Source organism: Limulus polyphemus, unplaced genomic scaffold (genome assembly GCF_000517525.1).
Source record: "Limulus polyphemus unplaced genomic scaffold, Limulus_polyphemus-2.1.2 Scaffold1236, whole genome shotgun sequence".
Classification (NCBI taxonomy): Eukaryota; Metazoa; Arthropoda; class Merostomata; order Xiphosura; family Limulidae; genus Limulus; species Limulus polyphemus.
This window is the reverse complement of record NW_013666846.1, coordinates 120,576-133,252: the sequence shown is the minus strand read 5'-3', so window position 1 is coordinate 133,252 and position 12,677 is coordinate 120,576. Positions and strand designations below refer to the sequence as shown.

Here is a 12,677-nt window from a genome sequence, read left to right as displayed (position 1 = left end):
CAAGGGACAGAAAATGTAGGTCTCCCACACAGGAAACAATTAGAGAGTTTGAATATGTTAAATTAAAAGAATTTTTGGAGCCTCACCATGTCATTACAGTCCATGTTATCTGATTACCTTGCGTCTTGACAATAGTTGTGCAGCATAGTTTCCATTGCAAACGGTTCAGTTGTAAAGACCATTATGTCAAAAGCACATCACTTCTCTCTACCTGATTTCCATAATCCATCTAGTGCATGAGGATGGTTTCCAAGCATCTGTTTTGATAGTCCTGTCACATAGAAATCCATAGATGTTGTATTCAGTGACTTTAACCCTGTAATTACCAATGCACTCTTTAAATTCTTCTCTGCACATGTCATAAAAAGTGTTACATTCAGAATTTAACTAAACCATTTTACTCTCAATGTTTTTAATGAAATTAGCATTACCAAAACTATAACAAAGTGTATGAATTGGGTAGATCAATGTTTTTAATGAAATTAGCATTACCAACTATGTCACAGTTCAAAGTTTTATATTATCCAAGTTATTATTCCTTTATTTTGAAAGAAACTCTAAAACAAAAAATTAAAACTTCAGTTTTGTTGTCACGTGATGCACGTACAGTTAAAATATTTTAGCTTTGGTTTCTTCTATTTCTATTCAGCTTAGTCTAAGTATCCCCTAGACAAGCTTCTATGCATACACAGTCAAATTCCAATCATGACTTTCACATTTCAACTGCAAACATTCCAAGAAAAAGCTTATGTAATTCCCACCCAATTTCCAAATTAATCTTTTGTACTTAACATGAAAAATCGCCTTGCAGGTGAACTCAAAGAATCTGAGAGCAAATAACTACATTAAATAATGAATTTTTATCAGAAGTAGTAGAAAAAATCTAAATTAGATGTTTTTATTTTTCTGAAACTACATACTTTTAGGAAAGTTCTTGTCAAATTTCAAACAATTTCATCTACTAGTTTTATTTTTGGATTGTAATATAAGAATAACAACATTAGATCATTACAATATAGATACCCATTAGTCATACAGTTAACCGGAATGGCTTTGTATTGAATGTCATCACTACCCTTTTCATTTTCTAGATACTTGTTATGTATGGTTGAACAAGAGGTATGACTGAAAGCCTTGTCTTAAATAACTCATAACATCTTATCCAGACAGGGATCCTTTAGTGCCATTAAGTACAAGGGATATTCCCATCTTGGAAATTCTAAATCCCCAGTCAGAACATATTCTTATGATCTAAGTGTATGAATATTTTATGTTGGGGGTTGGTTGTCATATACCCTTCTCAAAAGCAATCAGTTTTCATTCACATCACTCTACTTCTGAGTTACCAGACAGTGTCAAAATGTAATTCTGAAAAATGCCATATCACTGACTATGTATCAGCTGTGGTTTTCACATGACTTGCTGATTTGCTTTTCTAAATTACTTTAATATAACATACTCAACCTTCTGTATATTTAGAAATTTTAGCTACCTTACTTTCTAATTACCTATGTGGCCATACACATAATAAGGAAAAAGTTGCACCTCTTGAAAGATATGGACATAAGCGTAGCTGTTAACACTTTAGGTATGGGCTCACTCAGGACAATAGATGGCTCTTAACTTCTGTTTATTGAAAGCCATTTTCTGTGGCAGTACCACCACACAATAGATCGTGTCACTCATGGACACAAAAACTATCTGTCTTTTCCTCATTTGAGTTTTGAACCTTAAAAATATACTCTTGAGATTGTGATGTGAAAACAGAGTTAAGTTTCTTAAAACATGTAGCCAGAGGTAGAGGACAGAAATCTGAAATTATTGATAGATTGCATCATAAACATATCAATAGATTAAGAATGTTAGCATGTACAAGGTTAGAGGAAAATTGTAAAGAAGATAACATGAGAGTTTGTTTACCATATGTTCAAGGCTCATCTACAAGAATAGGTAACATAGTGAAAAAATACATAGAACATGGTGTAACATACTCTCCATGCTGTAAATTACATAGTCTCATGAGTACAAAAGACAGAATAAAAAATTGATAAATGTGTGATTTCAAAATTCCTTGTATCTGTGGTCGAATTTATATTGGTCAAACGTGTGGAATTTTATAATTCAGGATATAGGAGCATGAAAAATACGATAAAAAATACGAAGTAAATGAATCGGTATTAGCAGAAGATGTGGCAGAAACATCTCATGTCGTAGACTGAAGTAGCACTGAGTTGATAAAACAGGTAGAATTTAAAATTGAATTAAATATCAGAGAAACTATTGAAATTGAAAAAAGCAAAGATATTGTATTAAACAAGGAAGCTGGTCCAGGTCCAGAAATAATAAAGTACTGGAAAATGTTTTGTAACTTAGATGGCCTTATTGGTATGTAAATGATTATGTGGGTATATAAGTCCTAACTATGCCTTTACCATTACTCCAGAAGATGGTGTCATAGGACACCAAAACATATAGACTCTTTTTTTTTTTTAGGGCAAGTCCCTGTTTTTAATAACTATTTATTGTGTAATGATTTTAACATTGTATTCCTTTGAATTGTAAGTAAATATTTACCTACCTGGGTCTTTTTTTTTCTGTTGATTGTTTATGAATCTTAACCCTACTTTTTTATACTAATTCTACTACTGCACTAAATTATTTATTCAATTACATCCTGCATCTAAGAACACAGAATAATAACATATAAAAAAGCAGACATTGTCCTAGAACTATCTTAATTTTTCTGGCTTTCTAACTAGGCAATAAGAGCCTTTAAAAATTCAGCTGAGCTCTTCGATGTGTTTCCCGTGGGAATAAATTTGAATTGGAAGCAAAATAGGCAATTCTCTGTACAGAAAACAACATAAAATAATACTTCATTTGATTGAATAAATCTTTGGCTTTCTGTTGATTAAAATAATATAATATCAAACATTAGAGAGAGATCTATTGGCAATTTGTGAAAGAGAGGATGTGACAACTGGGCATGGCAAGAGGGGCCTTATTTTTTTATTTTATGGCTCTGTAACCAAATAACATTGAAGGCTCTAGAAAATATGCTTTGCCTGAGTAATAACAATATAATAATGAGTAATTTAAGTTAAATTCCTGCTTCTTAGAGGGGTGGTAAATAAATTAGAGAAGAGGGCATACCGAGAGAGCAAATGTCACAAGTCACGTACTAGGGGAAATTGAGGATTTTTTCTTTAATATTGCCTTATAGAATTAAAAACTTAAAATGTATATTAAAATGTAGATTACTCACAATATTTTGATGTGAAGTTTATTTATATACCATGATGATAAAGTAACTTAATTAACTTTTGAGTGTAACTTAGTAAAACCATGTGACATGATCATAAAAAGATGCGTGTATGAAAAAATTTTATAATTAATTTTCTTTAACCTTTACATAATAGTTGCCACTCACAAAAGTTAAATACCTACTTTCAAATAAGTCTTTTTGTTAGTACTTTACAATAAAGTGTTAATTAATTGTTTAGAAATTAAGTGTTCATCAAAAATATTTTGGATTTCTCCAACCAATTTATATGTACCATTTGTTTTAGGCAGTATTATTTACTAATTCTGCACACAACTGAAATATTCTTGTAAAAATGTCGTAAATCATATGTTTAAGCACAGTAACTTTATGTATGTCAGGAGGATCCATGGGAATAAATTTATGTTTGAATATATTCAGTTTATAATTCTGTTAAAATATTATACCTGTATTTGTCAGACTGTTTGGAACCTTTTTGTTAAAGAAAGGTTGGAACATAGTAATGTTATCTTTTAGGAATGATTAGCTAATTATTGAGTCTGGATGTCTTCAGTCATTTGATGAGATTTAAGAGGTCTGTGAAGAGTATGATCCTGTCATATCTTCACCATTACAACTGTATCCTAATGTGCTTCACATTCTGCTCTAAATGAACTGGATTGCCTAGTTTGTGTCACTAATCTTTCAAACACTAAATGCACTATATGGCTTCTGCGAATGCAGTCACATCCTTTCTGAGTAAACCATCCCATTGCCTTGATCAGTATCATTCTGTGTTTGTATATCCATTTCATGAATTTAATTGTGTTTTTGTTTCAAATGTTGACCAGCCAATATGCAAAGTAATTTTGATTTTAAGATTAAAAATACTTTTATGCATCAGAAAATTGTCAAATTCCACATGCGAAGTCTCTATAACCTTCTAATAATGTCCAGATTATTATCAAATGTCTTTTTGAGAACAAATTTATATTTTATATGTTAATTTTCCTATCTTATCTCTGTATGGTTTTGATCGATTTAACCAACCTTGTAACCAGCATAAAAAATTAGGAAATAGATCTAAATTATGCTTTTTTCATTCTAGAATGACTACAGATTATATTGCAAAACCAAAAATGTTTATTCTAAGTAGCTTAAATCTCATAACATTATACATCTATCTATATGTATTTATTATTTTTATTTTATTGACCTTTCAGCCATGTCTGACTAACATTATATGCAGCTTTATGTTACCATATCCAACAATATAAAACTGGCCTTTCAAAATTGCAACTGTCGTAACTTTGTTTTTGTGGACCAGTATTTTGTAGAATACAATCACATTTCAGTTATAATACATTACATATGTGTATATATATTATTGCTAATTTCAAACAAACTTAAATTTATTTTATTTTTCTTAAAACATAGAACAGTAAATAAAGAAATGCAGAAAACAATGATCTCTTCTACTTACAAAATTTATACTCATATGCCATAATTTGCTAGGCCTTATTGATTTTCTCTCATGGAATATGTAAAAGTAACTAATTTTTATATATGCATTTTGAAATAGAAAATCATGAATTACTATATCAATACCACAGAAATCCACTGTAATTTGTCAGGCTTACTATCTGAGCTATATTTGGGTCTAAAAAATATATATTTTTTGGTCATCATTTCGTCTTTCCTCTTTTTTGCAAGTCTATGTTGAAAAAGATGGTTTTTCCCACCTAAACACTTTGCAAAGGCTGAGAAAACCACTTGGGGGGGGGGGAATTCTGACCTTTTTATTGGGTATAAACATGCCATAGAGTGAATTAAATGTACATAAACAAACATTTCCAAAACTCGAAGAGGGGAGGGGACACCTTGTTTAATTTGCTAAATATATCTCAGAAAATAGAAGTAATGGGAGGTTCTTATTTTATATTCTACCTCATCAATATCAGTAATTTGAGTTTTTATTTTGTAAGGAACTACAAACTTTGTATTTGGACATCACAAACACCTAATTTGAATTAAAGCTGCATTCAACATACTATGTGATACATAAAAATTGATATTTAGGAATTTTGTTTTAATATTTACATTTACTTTTAAATGAAGAAATTAACTAATTTATAATACTAAAATTTAATTATAATTTACAGATTTATACCAAACTTATTAACATACATTCATAAAACAGTAGTTCAATAAAATTTTGAAAGTCTACAAATGTGATGACCCATACACGTAGTGATAGAGTTAAGTGCTGCTCATTATGTGCAAACTTTTTTTTCTCACTACTAGCCTTGAAGTTTCCACTTAAACTCATGTTTTCACATGATATTGTTGCATTGTTGCCTGCAAATGATTATGTGATAACCTCCATCAGTAGGAGTGTAACACACCTTCCTAATGCAACTGAATTCCTCTATACTGATTGTTCAGTCATCACTTATCAGTTTGTCACGTGTTCAAACGTGCCTTTTTTTACTAATGAGCATAATTAAAATAGGCATTTATTTTAGAAATACCTACACATACAAACCATTGTCGTGTAAAGTTTAATTTTGTTTTCCACATTATGAATTCTCTAGTTACTATAACTACCACTGTCTGATGTTGGACAGCGTGATGCCATTAACACTTGACAAACAACCACAATGGTGTGGGGTTACTCTGTCTGTCGAGGAGGTGATGGCTAGTGTACGATGAGAGATGAGTCTTTCATGCATCCAGTACCTACTTCTGAGCCTGATACTGTTATACCTTCTACTGTGAATCCTTTTCATGATGATGAGAATTTTGACAGTATTTTCCCACCACTTACGTTTGCCAATACTCTTACCAATACTGTCATGAATCTCCCTAGGCCTGACTCTTATTTTCTCGACAAGATTTCTCAGTGTATGTTACATACTTTCTCTGTCTCTTTTATCTTCTGATTCTTTACCTTTCTTTGTTCATTTGACCCCATCTTTTGACTATTTATTTTTTTCCTCCCTTTCCAGATATTCAAGTCCATGTTGAACAGCTTTTATCCCTACTTTGTTCTCCTTGCCTGGTTGACACACATGCCTTGACTTATCATTGGGCTGATTTCCCTTTCTTGGACTTCCAAACTCTGAAGTGTCTTGTTCAGGCTTGAGATTCATGTCCTCTGTTTTATGTTTGATTTTCTCAAGCCTAATTTTCATGTCTTTATATTACCTTCACTACCCTTTTGCATTATCTTTCTTACATTCACCTTCTATCCTAGGCAGTTCATCATTTCCTTGAGGGCTTTTTGTGGGTACTCATTCCCTTATCTTCTCTACTTTGGCATGTTCTTCCTCAACCTTGTCATTTCTTACAGTCACATTTCAATTATTATATATTATATATGTATATAGATTATTACTATTTACAAACAAGTTCTTAAACTTATTTTTCTTAAAACATAGAAGAGTAAGTGAAGAAGTAAAGCAAACAATTATCTCTTCTTGTTACAACCTTTGTACTTGGTTGCTGCTTGTTGTAGCTTGCTAAGCCTTAAGAAATTTTGCATGGAGAAGATATGAAACAAAATAATTTTTTTAGGTTTTATATATATACATTTGAATAACCAAAAAATCGTAAATTACTATATCAATACCATAGAATTCCACTATAATTTATCATGCTTAGTAAATAAGCTGTATTTGGGTCTAAAAAATATAAAATTTCGAAAAGGCTAAAGACTCAACTTGCCAGAGGAAGGTTTCTCTCAAAAGAAAGAGATGATGCCGTTATATTTGAAAGTGTCTGAGAAAGCCATTAGGGGAACATTCTGAGCTTTAATTGTTTATTCACATGTCATATATAGAAGTGTATAGAAGGAACCGTTTTCAAAAATGGAAAGAAGTGAACATGGCCACTGTGTTTGATTCAGTACATGAGTAATATTGCAGCAAATAGAAAAGATAAGAGGTACTTATTTTATATTCTACCTTGTCAATATCGGTAATTTGATTTTCTAATTTGTACAGAACTGTAGACTTTGTATTTTGACATCACAAACATCTAATTTGAACCAGTGCTGCATTCAACATACCATGTGACACACAAAAATCGATGTTTAGATGTGTTTTTTCAATATTTACTTTTAAATTAAGAAATTAATCATAATACTAAATTTGAATTATAATCTACAGTTTTATACCAAACTTAGTGACATAAATTCGTAATATAGTAGTTCAATAAAATTTTGAATGCAAATCAACAAATGTGAAGACATTGCCTTTGACCCGTGACCCATCTGGAAAAGGTTAACCCTATGTCACAGGCATCCTTTACTGCGCATGACACAAAGTTTTAGTGACTTACATTCAAAATTTTATTAATCTACTTTTCTTTTATGTTATACCAGCTAATAATCCATATCTTAATAGTATATAAGTTTTGTGTTCTTAATTTTATAAGGCAATATTTTAAAAAATCCTGTATTTCACTTAGTGTGACACGTGACACATTTTCTCTAGGCATGTTCTCTATTTTATCCACCACCCCTTGGAAAAGTCCGAAATTCAACATAAATTACTCACTATAAAAATCGTCATTACTCAGAAAAACCATAATTTTTATTGACTTCAATTTTGTTTGGTTACAGAGCAATCAAATAGAAAACCAGACTCCTCTTGTCACACCCACCTGTCACATCCTCTCTTTCAGGATTTATTAATAGTTCTGTCTTACATTTAATTCTACATTATCTATAACCAATAGAAAGTCAAGGTTTCATCTGTCAAATGACCTATTGTATAACGTTTTCTGAATGGAGAAATTTTAATTTTACTTTTAGTACAAGTTTCATTCATTGGAAATATAATGACTAGTTTGGATGAAATTGTAATGGTTCTTGTCGCATAGTTAGAAAGCCAGAAAAACTGAGAGAGTTAGGGGAAATTGTCTACTTTTTGCACGTTATTAGTCTATGTTCTGTGGTACATTATTTAATTGAATAATAATTATTTAGTGGTTTACTACCATTAATATAAAAAAAGTAGGGTTAAGGGACATCGATAGTTGACAGCAAGAAAAAACGATGATTTGGGTAAGTACTTTATTTTTGTTTTTCTAGTTTATTCTTTATTTTTTATCATAAAAGTAATTAAAATGTAAAAGTAGAGATCTCTTTAGGTTAGATTAGGTGAAATAAATAATAATAATATAATAAAAATGTTTCCCGAGGCATGCATGCGAGCACCTTGTGGTAACATAATTCGATAGCATATTCCCCAAGTAATTTACAACTTATAATGGTGTGAATAGTAGTTAGACATAGTTCAGCAGGCAATAAAACAATAAAACTTAATTATAAATATATGTTTATTGTTACGAGTTTGAAGCTACTTAGGATAAATTAATGTAGTTTCATGTTACAATTTGCCATATTTTAGATTTTTTTGTCGGTTGACCAATGTTGATATAGAGTTAGAGTAGAGATAATAACAGATAAAATATAAAATTTTACTGAAAACTAACATTTGAAATGTATTTAGGAGGTTTAAAGATTACACAAATCAAATCTGAGATTTTTGAGATGAAAAAAGTATTTTTAATCTTAACATTGAAATCACTTTGTACATGGACTATTCAAAACAAATACTCGATATATTCACAGACAAATCTTTTTTTTAGTTTATTAAAAAAAACTTCATTAAAATAATTTTTTTTTTATGTGAAATACTTGTAATGTTTACTGAAAGACTGCCAAATTTTGTAAAGATATACATTATATTAAAAGTTAGTAGTATCAGATCTATAAGGACTTTGAACGAGTATAAAGAGGTCACATGGTCAGTCAAATTGACCAAGCCCATATTGAGAGAGTTAATATCTGTTTCATTTCAATTCACATCTCAACAGCACTCAGCCTTCTTTGCTTGATTTTAAGGCCATGGAGCAATTGTTTGCCACTACTCAATCCAATCCTCCTCCTGTGTGAGAGGTTCTCTCTCTTTTTTGAGACTTGGGCTTCCATCGGATCCCTTATTCCCTTAGGTCATGCTCACATGCATCTTTTGCAATTGACTCTGCATAATTAGTAGAACCTGTCTTGGGATTTCTTGTCATCCCTCATCTACCTTTTTTCTTCCATGCACACCAGTTTTATCTGATGGCACGACAGAACGAATACTACCAAAGGTATTTCTATTCTTCCTCCTCATCTGGATCTCTGTTTTGTATGGATGCTTCCCTGATGGTGTAGGGGTGCTTGTCTCAACTCTTGGGAGATTTTGGGTCAATGGTTCCCAGAAGATTTGACCTTTCATATCAGTCTCTTGGAATTCTTAGGGTTTGTAGGGCTACGGATCAATTTCTTGCAGTTGTATCAGGTCATTTGGTAATGATCCATATAAACAACTCAAATGTGGTATCCTATATCAATTACTGGAGGGCACTCGGTCTCACTCTTTCCTTTTCTTCACCCTTAACAGATGCTTTTCTGACAGGGTTGGGGTACTTATCATTTGATTATTTCTTATTTGTAGGCTATATATTACCTTCTGATGCTTTTCTCCATGCCTCTTACTGTCTAGGAATGGGTAAGTTCTTATTATTTTTTATCTTACATTTACAAGGCCCTCTTATGCTTTATAGAATCCTGCTCAGTAGCAAGTGTTGCCTGCCAGGGTATACTTATCCCAAATCCACATAGTGTAGAGCCATCATGGCCTGATATAGTGCTCACCCATGAGATAGTGTGTTACATAAGGTATAATCCAAACTGCAACCATTCATGGTCTATTTCCATGCCTAGTTTGAAACCTAGTGCTGGCCTGTTTTTAAAAATATGGCTTTTGTGGTCACTGAATACACTGTTTTATGGACTTCCCTGCATGCTTTCTTTTCATCCTCATATCTTCTAGTAAAGTTTGGGAGTCCTTACCACTCACATGTTTCTAGTCTCTGTGGTGGTGGACCATGGAGACTGCCTCCTGAGTGTGACCAATTCCACTCAGTAGAAAGTAGGGAGCTCACCCCTCTGGTTGGCTTTACATCCTGCCACTACCCGAATATCGGGTTCTCTGGTGGTCTGGTGCTGGATTGGTGCAGGACCAGCCAACAAAAGTCTTCACTCAGTTGCAGTTCTGATATTACATTCCCATTCTCCCTCACTGTGCATGAGGGTGAAAATGGTAGGGGTCCTTCTCCTACTGTATCCTGGAAGACACATTCCCAGTGCTGCTTGGTTTTGGATTGGAGTTGAATTCTGAGGTATCTTCATAAAGTTCTGATGTCTTCTGCTTAGTCTCACCTTCTCCCTTACTACATCCTTTGACATAAGTGTATCTTTTACTTGTCTCAGTCTTTTCTTTTGAAACTTGTTCTACTTTTTCTGTATTGCAATTTGAGTTTATTCTGACTACCAAATTTACTTTTCTAACTTATTCATTTAATACTCACTGTCTTCCTAAACTAGCTCACATTGGTTTTTGATACTGTTCAAATCCTTTAGCCTGAATGGGTTTTTGCGACAGCTCTTTCATAGCTATAGACATTAGTATGGGTTTGTGGTTACAGATTGTTAACCCTATAATTAAGAGCACCCCTTTCTGGGCATGTCACAAGATTTTACTTAGTTACATTCAAAATGTAATTAAGAAATCTTATGATCAATGTATGCCAATCAATTTAAATTATAGTTCAAAGATTTATATTGTCTAAGTTTCAATTCCTTTATTTCAAAATAAACCATAAAGAAAAATTCTTAAACTTCAGTTTTGTTTTCACATCACACACAAGTTCACAAAATCTTAACTTTTCATCTCTGTAACTTGAATATTTCTTCACTTACACTATACTTCCATGTTTAGAAAGAAACTAGGTTAATTGCTCTGTTTACACATTCTTTTTTCAAGCTCCTTAGGGCAGGTTCATAGAAAGGAAAAATAAATTTCTTGGAACTCTTCACAGATACAATCTCCACTTTGTACACATAGAGTTGCAGTGTCTCAGCTAATTATACTCAGTTGAGCTAGATATTTATATCAACAAAAAGAGCAAATTTTAGATATTTTAAAATTGTTGCAAAGAATTCCATAGAGAACTAGTCAAAATTTGACCAATTGTTGTGAAGATATGTTAAGAAAGCTCCGAGTTATTGTAAGTATTGTTGAACTGTGTATCATTTTCCATACAAGAAGTAAGCCAAATGGGTATATACTGTAACCATATGGTTAATGCAATGCATATAGGAGAGACAGAATGTGCAAATTATGAGTTTTTACAGTGTTACATTCAAAATTTAATTAAACAACTTTATTATCAATGTATGTCAATAAGCTTGCCCTAAAAATAGTTTATAATCCAAAGTTGTATTTATCTAAGTTTAATTTTTTAATTTCAGAAGGGGATATTTAAATAAATTCTTAATCTTTATGTTCCTTTGTCACAAGACACATCTGTGCTTTAAATTCTCCATTTTATTTTTTATTTTTGCTGTATATTTGTTTTAGTATCCAAATGATTAAAAAGACACATAGATATTGAGAAGTCACTATATTTGTCACACCCACATGGCCTATAATTCTCTCTGACATTGCTTGTGGACATGTTTATAAGGAATAAGTGCAAGTCTCGGTATAATGTAGATCTCTCATGGACCCCAAAATTCCAGTCTTAACTAAAAATTAATTATTTAATGTGAATTGAGAGTGTTTAATCATGAATTTTGAGTATCCACTCAGTTACAATAATTTAGTAACTGACTGATGAAATTTTCCCATCTTAATTAATTAAGCAAGGCCTGGCATGGCCTGATGGTTAAAATGCTCGACTCGCAATCTGAGGGTTGTGAGTTTGAATTCCTGTCACCAAACATGCTCGCCCTTTCAGCTGTGGGAGTGTTACAATATGACGGTCAATCCCACTATTCATTTGTAAAAAGGTAGCCAAAGAGTTGGTTGTGAATGATGTTGACTAGCTGCCTTCCCTCTGTCCACCTATGCTAGTTAGGGATGGCTAGTGCAGATAACCCTCCTGTAGCTTTGTGCAAATTTCAAAACAAACCAAACCAATTTTTAAGCAAGTTAACCAAGGAAAGTGGTTATTCTAATTGACCACCTCTTAGTCCCCTATAAATGAGTCACCCAAACAACTTGTATAATTTCTACAATACTGTTATCATGTCTGCCACTAATGTCAGTGTTGATGAAGATGAAGACCCAGCTGAGCCACTGCCATACATGAAATATGTCATAGATGTATGAACACTTGACACCTGCAATGATTATCCACCTTTAAAACCTCCCACAAATGACCAAGCCTGAATCCTGCAAATATTGCCAACAACTTAAAGTTAGATTATAAACAAGATTACGACACTTATGTTAAACAACATTGTTTATTGACAAAAAGGGGACATGGATAAACGTTGCAGAATTGCGAATTCCCC

The 12,677-nt window shown here is 32.3% G+C and overlaps 1 protein-coding gene across 1 annotated transcript in view; it reads left to right on the top strand.

Moving 5' to 3' along the window:
• The window catches only part of LOC106462739 (exosome component 10-like), a 166,037-nt gene that overhangs the window by 53,223 nt on the left and 100,137 nt on the right, over positions 1-12,677 (top strand).